We start from the raw sequence: 16622 nt of genomic DNA on the forward strand, positions 1-16622 counted from the left end.
TTTGAGCGCGTGTCTTGCAATGATAGTTTCACGTTTTGGATGTACATTGTGTTTCGGATACTACCATCGTACATCATTGTGGATACAATTTTGGCTTGTTTTGGCAATCCTGACCATTTCTGAGACTCGGTCCAAAAGAGCCCTTTCTGAAACTGTGGCTAGTCGTGCCTACATAACCTTTTTGTGAGGGTCGTTGTGTGAGATTTTTTAAAGTCGAGCACTGGGGTCCGAGTTACCCAGTGTGAGGTGGATTAGGTTGCTAGAGATCCCCATTCGTGGCCTCACCATAGGATATATATAGATAGCTATAGGTGCTTTGATGCCAAGTTGGCAATCGTTTGACAGCTTCTTTGAGTAGTATATGCTAGTTTATGTCCATAGAGCGCTCTTGATACTTTACGCGTTGATTTTGTCTTGATTTGGCTTGAGATTTTGATCTCCGTACACAAGACACTACCGAATTTTATCACGCGAGTCCTCTAGTTTGCTTACCACACTCTTTTGCATTGACTTTGTAGTGATTTTGCTGAGTTTTTGGTTGAGATTTTCATCTCTAAACAGAGAAGACTATCAAAAATTTTGTTGCAATTTCATAAAAAATTCCTAGTCTCACTCACTTGCATTTTCTCTTGTCAGACATGGGTGGAACTTCTGAGAAAGAAGAGTATTGTATGAAGAAGTTTGATGGGACAAACTTCACGATATGGAAGTAGTGTATGCTTGATGTCTTGGTCAATAAGAGCTTTGCAACGCCATCGAAAGAGCGTAAAGAGGGTGTTTACATTGATGATGAGTTGGAGGAGCTTGATGCTTGTGCTATGGCAACCATTCGCCTATACCTTGGTGAGTCCATTTTCTTTACGATTATGGACAAGACTGTTGCAAAGGAATTATGGGAGTCATTATGCTCAGCTTGGGATGGCAAGAGTGCCTCAAACAAAGCTTTTCTCATGAAGAAGCTTATGCATTTGGACATGAAAGAAGGTAGCAGTGTTAGTTCGCATTTGATTGAGTTCATTACTGTTTTCACACAGTTGACTTCTAAAGGGCTAAATTTTGATGATGAATAAAAGCCATGTCCTTGCTATGTCCTTTGCTTGCATTATGGGATATGTTTAACACTGCCATTAGTAACGCTATCCCTCATGGAAAACTTTATTTCAATGATGAAATGAAATCCATTTCCTTGATATGCTCTTTGCATGCATCATGGGATACGTTTAACACTGCCATTAGTAATGTTGCCCCTCGTGGAAAACTTGTTTTCATTGATGTTACTAGTCCTTTTTCCACATAAAATTTTTGACATGAGTCTCTTGACACTAATGGGCATGGTAATGCATATATGGCTAGTGGAAGTAGCCATAAAAACCATCAATGGCAAAGAGGTCATAGTAGCAATCACGGTCGTTCTCAAGAAGCCGTCAGATTTACTAGTCTTCACTTCTAATTTGAGTCCAAAGGCATTGTTAGATCTTTACAAATGCTATGCGCAAAATTGGATTATTGATTCAAGTGCCAGTTTTCATGTTACTCCTCACAAGGAGTGGTTCTCTAGTTATACTTCTATACATGGTTCAATTAAGTTGGGTTATTGGGCTCATGTTGTGAGGTGTTAGACATGTGCCAAAGCTAACTAAGAGCTTCATTTTAACCGGATAGCTTGATGACCTTGGACACACTACAATGTTTGGAAATGGTTCCTAGCTAATCAAAAAGGAAACTTGGTCATGCTCAAATGCCAAAATTATGGCTCATCGTACTATTTGTATGTCTCTAGTGTGAAAAACTATTTTATATATGTAGCCAAACTATCTTCTACTGAGTTGTGGCATAGCCAGCTTGGTCATATAAGTTAGAAGGGAATGAAGCAGTTTTATAGAATTTTGGTTATATCCCTATATTATACTATTTTGATTTTAATTTGTGTGAGCATTGCATTTACAAGAAATAGACTAGGTTTACTACTTTGCCATTGGTGGATAGAAAGTTAGGGAATCCTCTAGATTTGGTTCATAGCGATCTATAAGGGCCTATGCAACATAAGTCTCTAGGGGGTACATCACTAGTAGACAGAGTTGTTTGCATAATTGGACTCGAGGCTACATCCTCAAATCTTAGTTTGCAATACTCAACTTTTTCACAGGCTGTCTATGCATTTTTTACTCATTAAAGATCACTTGTGAGCTGTGAGATTCTGGGTGCTAGAGACAATAACCCATCTGCACCATAACCAATGAAAATGCATTTGCGTGACTTGGGGTCTAGGTTCTTTCTAAGCTGTTTAGGCACATATGAAAATGCCTCACACCCAAACACACGTAATCTATCATAATTGGGCTTCTTGCCCGTCCATATCTCGCCCAAAATCTTGTACTTCAACGGTGTACTAGGAGACCTATTGATTATATGCACCGCTATCATAACAGCCTCTCCCCAAAACTCTTGAAGAAATTTGCCATAGATAGCATGGAATTGACCCTTTCATGAATAGTTCTATTCATGCCCTCAACAACTCCATTATGAGCAGGCGTGTATGGTGTAGTAAATTGTCTTCTAATGCCTCATTTGCTACAAAAGTCCTTAAACTCATCGGAGATGTACTCTCCACCATTGTCAATGCGCAAAGCCTTTAGCTTTTTGTCTGACCGGTTCTTGACGATAGCTAAGAATTTCTGGAAGACACTAAAGACTTCATCTTTCCTCTTCAAGAGGTAGACCCACACCTTTCGAGTAGAGTCATCTATGAATGTCAAGAAAAATAATTCCCCTACCACTAGCAATAGTCTAGAGAGAGCTAGTGATGTTGTTGAGAAAGCAAAGTCCAGGAATCACGTAGTGAGGAGATCTATAGGTGTCTCTTGTACCCTTGAGCACTTTCAGCTAGGGATAGACTATTTATTGGTCATTGGTTGTGAAGATCCTACCTGCTACTAAGTGGCTATTGAGATGGAAGATAGCATGAAGTGGGAGCAAGTAATGCAATTCGAGTATAACTCAATTATGGAAAATGAAACTTGGGAATTGACATAGTCACCAGAGAGCAAAGAAGCCTTGCCTTGCAAGTGGGTGTATAAAAAAAAGTACACTGCAAAAGATCACGAGCCTAAGTATAAGAATAGATTGGTTGCTAAGGGATTCAAGCAAAAGAAAGGCGTGGATTTTGATGATATTTTCTCTCTAGTAGTCAAGATGACTACATTGCATCTTGTGTTGGACTAGTAGCCATTGAGGACATGAAACTTGCCTAGATGGACGTGAAGGCGGCTTTCCTTCACAGGGATCTTGATGAGGATGTCTACATGAAGCCACAAGGGCTTGAAGTCAAACCTGAGAAACCTACGAGGTAAGAAATGGTGTGTAAATTGCATAAGGCATTGTATGGACTAAAGCACGGCTCAAGGCAATGGTACATGAACTTCAACAAGTACATGCAATCCCAAGGGTACGTAAGGAGCCACAAGATCACTACTTGGATACTAGGAAGTTGAACGATGGTTCACTTATCATCTTTGATATTGTATGTTGATGATATGATCATTGAGGAATTCTAAAGATGAGATTTCCATCTTGAAGAAGTCACTTATCACTTAGTTTTCTATGAAGGATTTGGGAGATGCAAATCACTTTCTTGGTATGTGTATCAAGAGGGATAGACAATGTGGAATACTGGAGTTGTCACAGGAAACGTACATCCACAAGTCTTGCAACGTTTTAATATGTAGGTGGGAAGGCATTGAGTACCCCAATGTAGGCATATATAAACTTTAGCAAGAATGATGCTCCCAAGTCTGATGCTAAGAAAGCAAAAATGGCCAAGGTTCCATATTCTTCAGCAGTCGGCAATCTTATGTACACCGTGGTAGCCACGAGACTGGACATTGCTTTTGTAGTGAGAGTCAAATTTATGAAAGTATTGGTAGAAAGCATCGGAAAGCATTGAATCATGTTTTTAGATATTTAAAAGGTACGACAAACAAGTGCTTATGATTTGGGAATAGTGATGCATCCATTGTGGGTTACATGGATGCGGATTATGCGGGTTGTGTGGATAGTCAAAGATCCATGTCTAGCTATGTTTTTTGTTTGTTGGAGCACTTGTGTCATGGAGATCATGCCTCCAAAACTGTACGCCATCCTCCACCACAAAGGTATATTATGTGGCAATTTCTTATGCTAGCAAGGAAGCTGTGTGGTTAGCTCCTCTAGTGGGAGATCTTGGAATTACTCAGATTCCAGTGTTGCATTGTGATAGTCAAAGTTCAATTGCATTAGCAAAGAACCGTGTGTTGCACTCCAATTCAAAACACATAGAAGTCCATTATCATGTGATATGTGATATATTGGCTAGCCAACACACTAAGCTAGTCAAGTTCATACGGATGACAACCTTGCAGATGCTCTCACAAAGGGCCTACCCTCTAAGCAGTTTGCACATTGCATGGAGATGATGGGTGTAGGGTGAAGCCATAGGATTGCTTCATAGTTGTACATGTTTTACATACACAAGCCACTCGGGCCAAGTTGGCCTTCAAGTGGGAGATTCTTAGGGTTCATGCCAACTGGTCGGACACCCACCACACTAAACCATACTAACCCTACCGATTCTTTTGATCATATAGAACAACAAGGAGTAGTGAGGTAACTTCAAATCCTCAATGAGAGCTCCACCCACATCGTGCTCGTGTTCTCTCTCTCTCTCTCTCTCTCTCTCTCTCTCTCTCTCTCTCTCTCTCTCTCTCTCTCTCTCTCTCTCTCTCTCTCTCTCTCTCTCTCTCTCCCTCCTCCTCCCGCATTTGTCGCGCACTCCTCAGCTTTTTGGTTATGTATGTGGGCTCTATGCTTCAAAGTAGGGAGGCATGCTTTCAAGATACATGCTTAGGAGAATCAACAATCAGAGCCAGATTTTAGCTATATAGGCTTTTTTGTGAGTGCTTTTGTTGGCCATTAGGTAGGGTATAGGTATATCATTTCTCACCATATACCTTGAAAGGACCTCCTTTGGTTTCTCTAGGGGTCAGAGAGTAAGGGGAGAAGTCACTTTCTACCAAACTCTCATTGGCTTCATCAATCATGTCCTTTTTACAAATAAATATAGGTCTATTTGCTACCTTATCAAAGGCAATTGACTTCTTCTTTTAAGCCTCTATAACATGATTATAATTAGGTATGTCTTTGATCAAATTCTTGTGAGGGATAAAATTCTCTTGATATTTCCAAAAAAGAGCTTGGTTTTTATCAAGGCTGATCCCTTGTAGGAGAAAGATGATCTTCTCCTTGCACAAAAAATTGTGAGATAGGGCCATAGCTCTCAAATGGTTGTGTTCATACACATGGGCTCTATAGGGAGATTGCTAAGGTCTTTTTCGAGAAATGCTTTCATGAGCTCATCATGATATAACTCAATAATGGCGAGCAATATATGGATGAAGTAATGATTGAAGCCTATAAATTTTGTTGGAACTACGACATTTAGGCACCTTTATAGACGAAAAAACTTCCTTAGCATTACATATCCTTAACTTAATAGGTTCCCAAAAATTTCATGCAAAACATAGATATCAAAGACTGGGGTAGTGGGAATTACGAGCCCATACAGACATCTTCCAAATAGGAGTACGTCAACCTCACATACATATAAGCATTCAATTAGGTAAGGTAATAGAACATATGTAAGTAGGGGGGTGGTATAAAGAACATACTCTTGCCAACTTCATAGTTTCCTACCATTCATAATTTCAAGAGTTTTTTGCACTCTGAGCACAACCAAGTGTGAGTGCAATGCATGTGCATAAGATAGATTGAGTAGGGTTAGGTATCACAACATGGAAAAGGGAGCGTGGGATCTAGCAGGAGCTAGTGTGATCCCTATTTACAATAGTATAGTTAGCAAATGACTCCAAGGTTGATGCAATTGAGGTCCATCGAGAAGGGGTTGAGGGTAGAGTAAGGAAGGGGGATTTTATCCTTTAACCTTGTTGCAATTTCTTCCTTTCACAATTTGTCCTCATTTGCCACCATGGGAATCTAAGCTAGATTCGCTAATGGGTAGCATAGCCATATGTAAAATTACCTTTAATTCTCCACTTGGTGAATTTGGTGGGGCTTGGTGATAGGGAGAAACACATTTAACATATGCTTTTAGAATCTCTATGTACATAATATGGAAGAGGAAGGCTTTGACACATTCCTAGTGTTCATTGGCTATCCATTCAAGAAACTTCAAGGTAGGCTTTTTGAGTAAATCTATTCAGAAAATGGTAAAAACTCTGCAAATCATTAGCCACAAATGCATGATGAAACTAGAGGATTCTATCATCTCAATGTAAGTCATCGTTCCATACAAAGCCACACCTACATTTTACAAAAGGCATGTATATATATTACACAACTAAGGATAACTCTATTCCCTTCTAGTGGTAGAGATCATCCCTTTGAATCTAAGAACACATCCTACTTCAGCTAAGCATCTTTGGGTTTAAAAACGTGCCATAGTGAAGGGGCACATTGTCGGGAGTAGTGGGTTCACAAGGTGGGTCGGGTCAGCACCAGGTTGCCTGCTGTGGAAAAAATAAGAGATCATATGCGCTACACCAAGCAAAGACACTTAGATTACTTAAAATTGACACCCTAAAAGCCTCAAGCTACTAATGGCTAACCAAAGTGGAATTTGATTACAATTGGCCGGTAACGGCACTATTAGAGCAAATCTCGAGCTGGTGAGAGCTTAATCATCCCCAAAACCTGCCCGAGTGAGTAAAAACTTAACCCTGGTTACAACATGAAATTTTATTCCCTTTAGTATGCCATCTATTAGAGCTTAAAACTGGTGCTTGTTTGCCTAGATCGAGAGAGAAAGAACCCGAGATCCCTTGTTGCCCATTACCTTCTTTTGTGTCATAGTAGAGAGCGAGAGCAGTCTCAAGGCCGAGCTTTTTCTCCTTAACTTGAGAGAGAGCTTAAATCCTAGCTCTCCTCCTGCTTGCTTCCTTCAGTCGAGATATGGTAGAGAGCCCCCTCCTTTGCCAAGATTGAGTAGAGAGCCCTCTCCTTTGCCGAGAGCTTGAAGCCCTAAGATCGAGAGAGGAAGAGAGAGAATATAAAAGATTCTCCTTCAGTTTGCTATCTCCACACTATCATATCTCTTCTACATCCTACTTGATGCTCCCCTTCATGTCGAGAGAGAGCTTCCTAGCCAGTCCAGAGAGAGAGAGAGAGAGAGAGAGAGAGAGAGAGAGAGAGAGAGAGAGAGAGAGAGAGAGAGAGAGAGAGAGAGAGACAGAGAGAGAGAGAGAGAGAGAGAGAGAGAGAGAGAGAGAGAGATCATGTGCTCAAAGCTAAGCTTAGTCGAGAGAGGGAGTGAGAGCCTTCCCGAGCTTAGTTGAGATATGGAGAGAGAGATTTCCCACGCTTAGTCGAGAGATGGAGCAAGAGACTTGACTTCCTGCTTTCCCTTCGTCCTCGCTTCTTATCGCTTCTACGTTATGCCCCTTTTTTTGAAATCCCCCTGTAAGGCTATGGCGGATATAAAATTGATGCATTCATAATGAAAGGGATGCTTAATATTACAAGATAGAAATTCATGTACAAAGAGCCTCTTACATAGGCATAGAGAGGGATGTAGCTTCTTGACACATAGGCTTGTAGGTGTCTCACGTGCTTGAAGTCTCACGTGCATGAAGTCTATGGGCTTTCTTACACATGGTTGTCAAGTTGTAAGGGGGGTTTCACACACAAAAGTGGATACTTGGATGAAGATAGGTTTTACCTAACAATCAGTTTCACTCACAAGAGTGGATACTTGGATGAAGATAGGGTTTACCTAACAATCATCCCCTTAAACCTAGATTCATCCTAGGTATGTCGGGATACATCATGGCTAGTTCTCAATGGATACATTAGCTCATGGTTCGAAATGACATCTTTAGGAATAGGCATGATTTCACATTTGGATTCATCAAGACGTGGTTCTAATTAGATGCATCACGCTTGGGTTCACATTTGGATACATCCATGCATAGGTTTTAGGATAGGTCTTACCGTGATTCATGTGCGGCGGTGTCTAATCACATACAAAGATACATAGTATCCATAATTTTGACATTATGATTGTGTGCAAAAGTATTTGAGGCATGATAATGTGTGTAGACATGTAGATGTTTCTCGTTGATGATATGATTATCAAGGTCAATAACACATTGAAAATGAATATGTCATACATCAGTATTTGAGGCGTGATAATGTGTGTAGAGATATCGATGTTTCTCGTTTATGATATGATTATCAAGGTCAATAACACATTGAAAATAAATATGTCATACATAACATGGATCTCTTGTGCAATAATGTGTGCACTACACAAAAGGATGAGTGTGTACAAACATCATGAGCATGTGTGTACACTCCTTTTCGCCTTGGATGATTGTGAAGTGCTCCACTCATTTATGTAGACAATGATAAATGATATTTTTTGATGGCGTTGTCCTTGATTGATGAAGTTCTCATCTTGTTGGTTGAGAATATTTGGTCACAAAGGTGCTCACAAAGTCTTTTATGTAATCTGTGGAAATGCCCCCCCCCCCCCCCCCCCCCCACACACCCACCCATTGTAGCTATGGTGAGAACGGCTGCCAAGAGGAAATTACCCAAAGAAAAAACTTGCAAATTAATGAAGGGGATTGTGATAGTTGCTGAGATGCAAAGTATGGAAAAGCATGGGCCCTACACAAGCGTGAGCAGAGGAGTTTTTAGCTACAGCTCGTCGGTGGATGCAAAGAAAACCTCATACACAAGATGAAGAAATTGGGCGAGTCTGATAGTAGCTAACTAATAAGTGCTTGAAGGAAATGTTCAATACTTTGGTGGTTGAGCAGTGGAGGTGGCCACGTAGTACTAAGCGCATTCGGGATACCAATAGGCAATAGTGTCGGATGGCTAGAGAGGTTAGTACATGCAACTGGTTGATGTTGGCTCTGAACAGGAGATGCAGGGGGAGCTCGGCTTTGTTCTTCGAGCCTAAATGTAACCTTATGCGAGGTTGAGGCAGGTAATAGAGCTCTGAGGCCAATCCGAGCAGCGAGAGATGCACTTTGAGTCATAGGGCAGGTGATGACACCGTTGGCGAGCAAGGCTTTGGTTAACTCGGGCACGGTGACGGGGCAGATGCACACGCGTGAGCAAATGACCACTAGTGTGGGGGTGAGCGTGGTAGGAATAGCTACGCGTGGCCAAGGGATGGGGAGTTGCAGTGCCGATTTCCAATACAACAAAGCCACGTGAAAAATGAAAACTTTTGACCTTTTGTGAGGTTGAGATTCTAACCACGTGGATTTCTCAAGAGAAAAATCAAAATGGTGTGGCTTATAAATGTGATAATGCACTCAAATGGAAAACCTTCAACCCTTCAATTTGGAAAGCTCTAAAATCTGAGAATCTCGGCTCATACTCCCATGCTTTCCACTCCACTTATCAGAAGCTGAATAAAACACCTAGACTATGAATATGCTTAGGAATGATACAGAGATGACTCACATAAGTTAAGCTCTCTCCACACACACACACACACAAACACACACATATACATATGCGTGTTTGTGTTTGTGTGTGTGTGTGTGTGTATATATATATATATATATATATATATATATATATATATATATATATATATAATATATATATATATATATATACACATATATCTATCTATCTCTCTCTCTCCTCTCTCTCTCTCTCTATAGAGAGAGAGAGAGATAGATATATGTGTGTGTGTATATATATATATATATATATATATATATATATATATATATATATATATATAAAATGATTGAGAATGTACCAAATAGCATGATCAAACCACATAATGCAAGAGGCCTTTGGGTCGAGGAATTTGGAAGCACATTTCAAGTAAGGTCAAAAGATATTTTAGATTGATTCTGTGTAGAAGTCAGGATTGCTCTTGGCAAACTCCATATTTCCTTTTGTGTGAATGTATAGGGCAATATTAGAGGCACATTTAAATTGATCAATGAAATTGAGGTTAAAATGGGCTTGAATGAGCTCCCCTTTGCCCAAAAACGGTCCGTCTTTTAGTATTTTGAGCCTGCAGTCTTCGATTGTAAACGCAGGTAGGTTGTCAAGATAGACCCAAGTTTCATTGAGTATGGGTGCTGAAAAAGCTCTGTTGGGAAGAATCCACAGCCGATGTTCCACTCCAAAAGATTCTACTTCAATTTGCCTGACTAGTAGAAAAACAAAAAAAATTTAAAGACTTTTGGAACCATCTCTAAAGTCTCTAAAGTCTCTAAAGTCTCTAAAGTTTTTGTTTTTCTACCAGTCAGGCAAATTGAAGTAAAATCTTTTGGAGTGGAACATCACCTGTGGATTCTTCCCAATAAAGCTTTTTCAGCACCCATACTCAGTGAAACTTGGGTCTATCTTGCCAACCTACCTGTGTTTACAATCGAAGATTGCAGGCTCAAAATACTAAAAGACGGACAGTTTTTGGGCAAAGGGGAGCTCATCAAAGACCCTTTTAACCTCAATTTCAATGATCAATCTAAATGTGCCTCTAATGTTGGCCTATATATTTGCACAAAAGGAAATATGGAGTTTGCCAAGAGCAATCCTGACTTCTACACCAAAAAATTTAGAGATTTTTGGAACCATCTCTAAAAGAGTATCTTTTTAGGTAGTCAAATTTTCTTACTTCTATTGGAGTTATGGATTTTGTCATAGCTCACACCCATAGGGAATCCCTTAGTCTAGAAGTCATGTGGAACCTGTGTGTGCCTTTATGGAGGCGAGTGGTGTGTGTTAGCAAGAAGCTTGTGTGTATGAGAAGCATGTATGGAAGGCAAGGTCCATGTGACAAGATTGTATAAATGCAACTCTTTGTACTCTCTTTTTGTGTGCAATAATAAACCTATTTTGCATATAATCTATTGTGCAATTGTCTCTTTCTTTAGCTCTCACTAACCTCTCCAAGCATGACAGTGCCATTAATGGTACAATAATCTACCCTCCTTAACCTTTCACATGGTATCAAAGTGCAGCCTAGATTAGAAATTCCTAATCTTTAAGATCCTAGTAATTCTCACCATGCTAGATTGCATTGGCCCTGTCTCTCTTAGCCATAGCAATTGCCAATCATAATTTCTCATGCATTTCATAATAGCATTAGCACTAATTACACTCTCCATTTATTCTTAATTAGCCAAGCCATGATCATGTTCTTGGATGATATCCTTGCTCTATTGCTCATCTTGGTCTAATTGAGCCTTTGCTCAATCTTAATTTAGGACTCTGAATTTCATGTGTGTATGCGGGGTCTTCAAGCCAAAGACTTCATTAAATTCTTCTTTGAAGGAATATTGTGCATCTTTCAATAGTGGGATCCACCCCTAACAAGAAAATGGAAATCCACCCTCAATTGAGTTGAAGAAGGCATTTGACATTCGTCAATTGACATTGCCTATTGGATTGGTTTTTCGACATCAAAGCTCTATGTGCTATGACTATATCAATTCTCATCACCTACATCACAAGCCCCATCAACATGTATCTTCACCAACCTAGTGCTACTACAAACATGTACTACACCCTATCTTTGCCAACTGAGTGCTCCAAGATTGTCGCCCTCGCTTCAGTCTATTGCCACAAGCCAATACCTTCATCATAGTCTACACGGTGATTTGTCCACATGCTATACATGTGTGCACCTATTTGTCCTACACTTCCATCATCACATTTTCTTGCAAGTCCATCCTAAGTAATGCCAATCAGCCTGAATCATCAACAACACTTATAAGTCGCCATCTCCCCCACGAAGTCCCAAACTGCCTACCATAGTTGCACTTGCCCTCATCATTGCCAAATCTCACAAGTCAACACCAACTTCTAGTACATCTATTGCGGATCAACTCACTACAATCTCATGCAGCTCCATCCCCACACTCCAACCTCCCTATCAGTTGTTGCCAAAGCCAATTCAAAGCCTACAAGTTCTATATAATCAAAATCTAAAGTCCATCACAACAACATCAGCATCAATCAACATTAAATTTTTTGGGTTATTGGCATTTTTTGAATTTATTTGAAATTTATTTCATTGAAATTCACTTTTTTCACGTTCCCATGACTACTTGACCACATTCCAACAACATTGTATACCTCTAGAACATACAAGAAAGGTCGCCCTAGGGTCTACGAACACTCTCCTATATTTGGAATGTAAAAAAACACTCATTAACACTCAAAATAGCAGATTTAGCCTACTACCATGTAGTGACAAATCACAATCGAATGAATATACTTGAATGAGAGAGCATTGGAAAAGGAACACAATGCAAAAATTTAAATGTGATTACCAGAGCTCAAGATATGATGATTACAATTTGAAGAGAGTAGCCGCTCTCAGTCATACGTTTCAAACTCAAAACTTGATAATGACAAGGGTGTCCTTTTCCCACCTTACAAAATAGACTTTATACCTAGTGCTCTCTTGGCCAGTGGTAGAATTTACATGACTCACACTCCTTTACAGACTTTATGACTCAGTTTATCCAAGATTGCCCATTTATAAACCCCTTGGAAAGTGTTCTTGGCTCCTCTGAAGCCTACAAAAGGCCTAAGATTTTATTTGGTGAAGCTTCACATCAAGAGGTTGTGCTTTGTAAGCTCCACATTCGGCCATCCCTTGCTTATATACGGCCACTCCTTGCTCATATAAAGCTCAAAATTTTGCAACATTTCTTGTAAACCCTGAACTTCAAGTTTTTCAGGCTTTGTGAAGAGGTTCTTCACAATAGTGAAGAGTGACTTCACACTTGCTAAAACACTTGTAAATTCCCTTGATAAATTGGTGTATAAACTCACACGAGGATTAAACACTGCCTAATTTTTGGGTAAGACCTTCCTCTCACCACACAAAGGGAGTGCACTATCATGGGGAGGAGAAAAACGTTGACAAATTTTGCGGGTAGGGCTTCCACACGTGGCAAACTAAGATCAAGGGCTATCTTATGAAAAAAATCCTACGGTCTATTGTCAAGCCACTTGAACAAGGTGAGAGAGTAGAAACATGAACTTCACAAGCACATTATCACAAACAAAAACCTATGGTCTATTGTCAAGCCACTTGAACAAGGTGAGGGAGTAGAAACATGAACTTCACAAGCACTTCACTAGTAATGAGCAGGCACTTGGGATTCTACTCACATCCTTAGATGACAATTACGTGCATTTCTTAGATTCTTGCCCCACTACATTTGATGTTTGGAACATACTAGAGAAATTTCTTGGATCCAAGCCAAACACTCATTTATCTAAACAAGAAACTCTAAAGCCTAAGCATGGAACCTAATTAAGACATTGCATCATTAGTCAACCATCTTAAGAGCATATGCACACAGCCCACCTACATCCAATGTGTTGTAGATGGAGATGATCTAGTGGTGGTGCTTTTCAAAGCACTCCCAAATGAAGTGTATAGACAAATTGTGACTGACATGCTCAAGGAGAAGGATCCCATACCCTCTCTTGAGGATGTTATAAACTCTTACAAGCTTTTGAAAAGAAGATAAAAGGCACCAATAGCAACACAAATGGAGGAGCTTACATTGTAGGTTCTTCAAAGAAAGGTATATTAAAAAATAACCTCAAGTTTACACATTGTGATGGGGACAACCATCTCTCTAAAGATTGTTTTTCTATCAAGCCTTGTAAGAATTGTGGACAAACCAAACACTCCACAAAATACTATATATATCAAAACAACCCACAAAGAACTTGAAGCAAAAACAATCACTACAAAGACAAGGGAAAAGGCAGAATTAACATGGCTTCTTGTGATGACTCTAGTGATGACAATGATGGTGAAGTTGGAGTAGCATATGATTGTCACGTATTGTGAAAGCACTCATTTATGCCTTATACCCTCACTTGTGTTGTAGGGGAGGATTTGTGTGATCTCACCTTGTGTCAAGAGATTCTTGTATTTCAAACCCTACTTATTCAAGGGGAGAATTTATGTGCCTAAACCCTCTATGTAGGGAAGGATTTATGTGCTTACACCCTCTGTGCATAGGGGAGGCAATTGTGCACCTTAGCCTTATGTGTTTTGAGGGGAGGATGTTATGTGTGAGTGGTACACTACAAAACCCACAAGGGTTGCTTGGGTTGAGGATTTTGTCGCACCTCACACCATAGGAAAAATCCCTAGTTTAGAATTAATGTGGAGCATGTGTATGCCTTTATGGAAGCAAGAGGTGTGTGTAGTAAGAAGCTTGTGTGTATGAGAAGCATGTGTGGAAGGCAAGGTCACCTATGACAATCTTGTATAAAAGTAGCTCTTTGTACTCTCTTTTTGTGTGCAATAATCAACCTATTTTGCATCTAATCTATCGTGAAATTATCTCTCTCCAGCTCTACACTTACCTCTCCAAGCATGCCATTGCAATAAATGGTGCACTAATCTATCCTCCTTAATCTTTCAGGTTCCTTGCATACATGAAGTTGTTGGCTATGGCTGTGGTGGAGTTAAATGAGGTGGTGTGTCTATAATTATTGGCCATTCATAGTCCATTGTAGCAAAGGGAACATTATGTTTAAGGAATTCATGGATCACATTGGTGTAGCTTTGTAGATGTGTATCCTGGGTACTCCAAGAACTATAACTCCATTGATATCTGTGTCTTACATGATGTAGAATTGATGTGGTCATTGATGATTTTCAATAGTGATGTTGATATTATTGCACCCCATACTTACCCTAATCCTCCAATTTGCAGTTTTGAGGTTGACTTGTTGTTGGGGGCTAGTGGTGCAGTGGTCATCTTGTAGTAGGTTGCATAATTCATCACAATTTCTCTTGTCCTTGTGCTGACTAATGCATGTTCAATCAATCCATTAGGTAGTTGCGTATTAGTTTGTACATCCATGCCGCCTAACCAATCTATGGATGATTTAATTGCATGAATTGGTGGTGATGGCAGCCCTTGGAGCATTCCTCCTTATGTCCAACTCTTCCTCTAAGTTTTGCTTCCTCTTTGACTTCTTGAATTTGTAGCAAGCAATCTATCTTTCTTTGTCAAGCTGTGTGTCCTTCCTTTAGCATCTCAGGTGTGAGGTAAATGATATTTATTTAGTTTGCACCCACTAACCCAGTTAGGCATTTCCTCTCTCGGTAATGTTGCAAGTTTAATGGAATTTCCTCTCTTGCTAATGTTGCAAGTTTAATGGAATCACTTGATGGTATGTCGTGAATTCTTGTCTCATCAAGGGATTCAAGTTAATCAAGTTGATCTAAGAAAGAATGACCCATCCATTCAGGACTTTTTGCTATTTCTCCACACTTAGATGCACCACACATCCAAATGGTTTCTTGAATTGTAGCCACATGGGGACTTTTGGTCTGTCCTTAGTACTTGAGTCAAATTCCTCAATAGGTATCTTCATGAAGGTTTTATAGGAGTGGTCTTTTAAATTTACTCTAGTGGTAGTTTTGTCATGCCTTAGGTAGATGCAGTTGTAACCCCAATTTTGAACCATCTTGAGTTGTCGCATTAGAGGACATCCCATAATGATGTCAGCATTATTTTCTTTCTAAAAATGACTATGGAAAACATATGCTCATATTCTATTCCACATGAGGTGACTACCACTTGTTTCAGCATTCCCATGGGTCTCTCCACATAGCCATCAACTAATTGTAGCTTCATACATGTTTTTCAGAGAGCCAGTTTCTCCCACTTCTCCCATATCTTTTTTGTAGATATGGCTACTCCTGCTCCACTATCTTAGATAATTGTCATTTGGATGCTAGAATATTCTATAGGCACGACGTTGTTTCCCTCTTCGCTTTCACAATATTCTCTCATTGTTTATCGATACAAGTTCTCTTTAGTTTTAAACACTTTGTTTTCTTTACTTCTATATTGATGGTTTTGAAGGAGAATTTTATAACCATTTTTTTTTCAAAATCTTTCCCACTTTCCACCCACACATTACTGCAAGAAAAAGCCAAGGGCAATGGCAAAGAGGCAAGCAAAGATAAGCACAAGGCTTTGTACAATCTCCAATTAGTGCAATTAAACCCATCTACAAAGTGTACTCAAGTATAAGTGTCCCATTCCATGAATGCATATGAGTGCTTCCTTACAACTTCAATGTGGAAACAACCTGTGGGTCCACATGAATTAGTCCGCCTGCATGACTACACTAATGGGTACAAGGTGTGTATACTCATTGATGATGGGTCAACCCATAACATAGCAACCTATAACTTTCTCAGTTATGCTTTGGTAAAGCGGTTGAAGCTTCTGCATACAAAGAGCACACTTGACATTACTAAGTGGTTGCCTTGTACACACTCTTTGGGAAGACCCAGTGCTACATGGGAGGGAACACTCCCTAGCTATTATGAGAAAATTTATGGACTTGTAATGACCAAAGGATTAAAAATGACACTCTGATTTTCCAAAAGAAGAGAGGCGTGCTTCAAGGTGTTGCCTAATATCTACTTTTTCCACCCGCCAAACCTACCAATGGTCTTATCCTTGAAGATCTTGATGTTGAAGAGGCAAATATTATTAAGGAAGAATTATATGTTAGTGGGGCTCTCA

The 16622-nt window shown here is 39.8% G+C and overlaps 1 pseudogene; it reads right to left on the bottom strand.

Annotated features, from left to right (window-relative positions):
- Positions 1-11925: 11925 nt before the first annotated feature.
- The window catches only part of LOC147449978 (phosphatidylinositol 4-kinase gamma 4-like), a 30643-nt pseudogene continuing 25946 nt past the window's right edge, over positions 11926-16622 (bottom strand).

The sequence above is a fragment of the Adiantum capillus-veneris genome, chromosome 10 (assembly GCF_014529385.1).
Source record: "Adiantum capillus-veneris isolate H3 chromosome 10, ASM1452938v2, whole genome shotgun sequence".
Classification (NCBI taxonomy): domain Eukaryota; kingdom Viridiplantae; phylum Streptophyta; class Polypodiopsida; order Polypodiales; family Pteridaceae; genus Adiantum; species Adiantum capillus-veneris.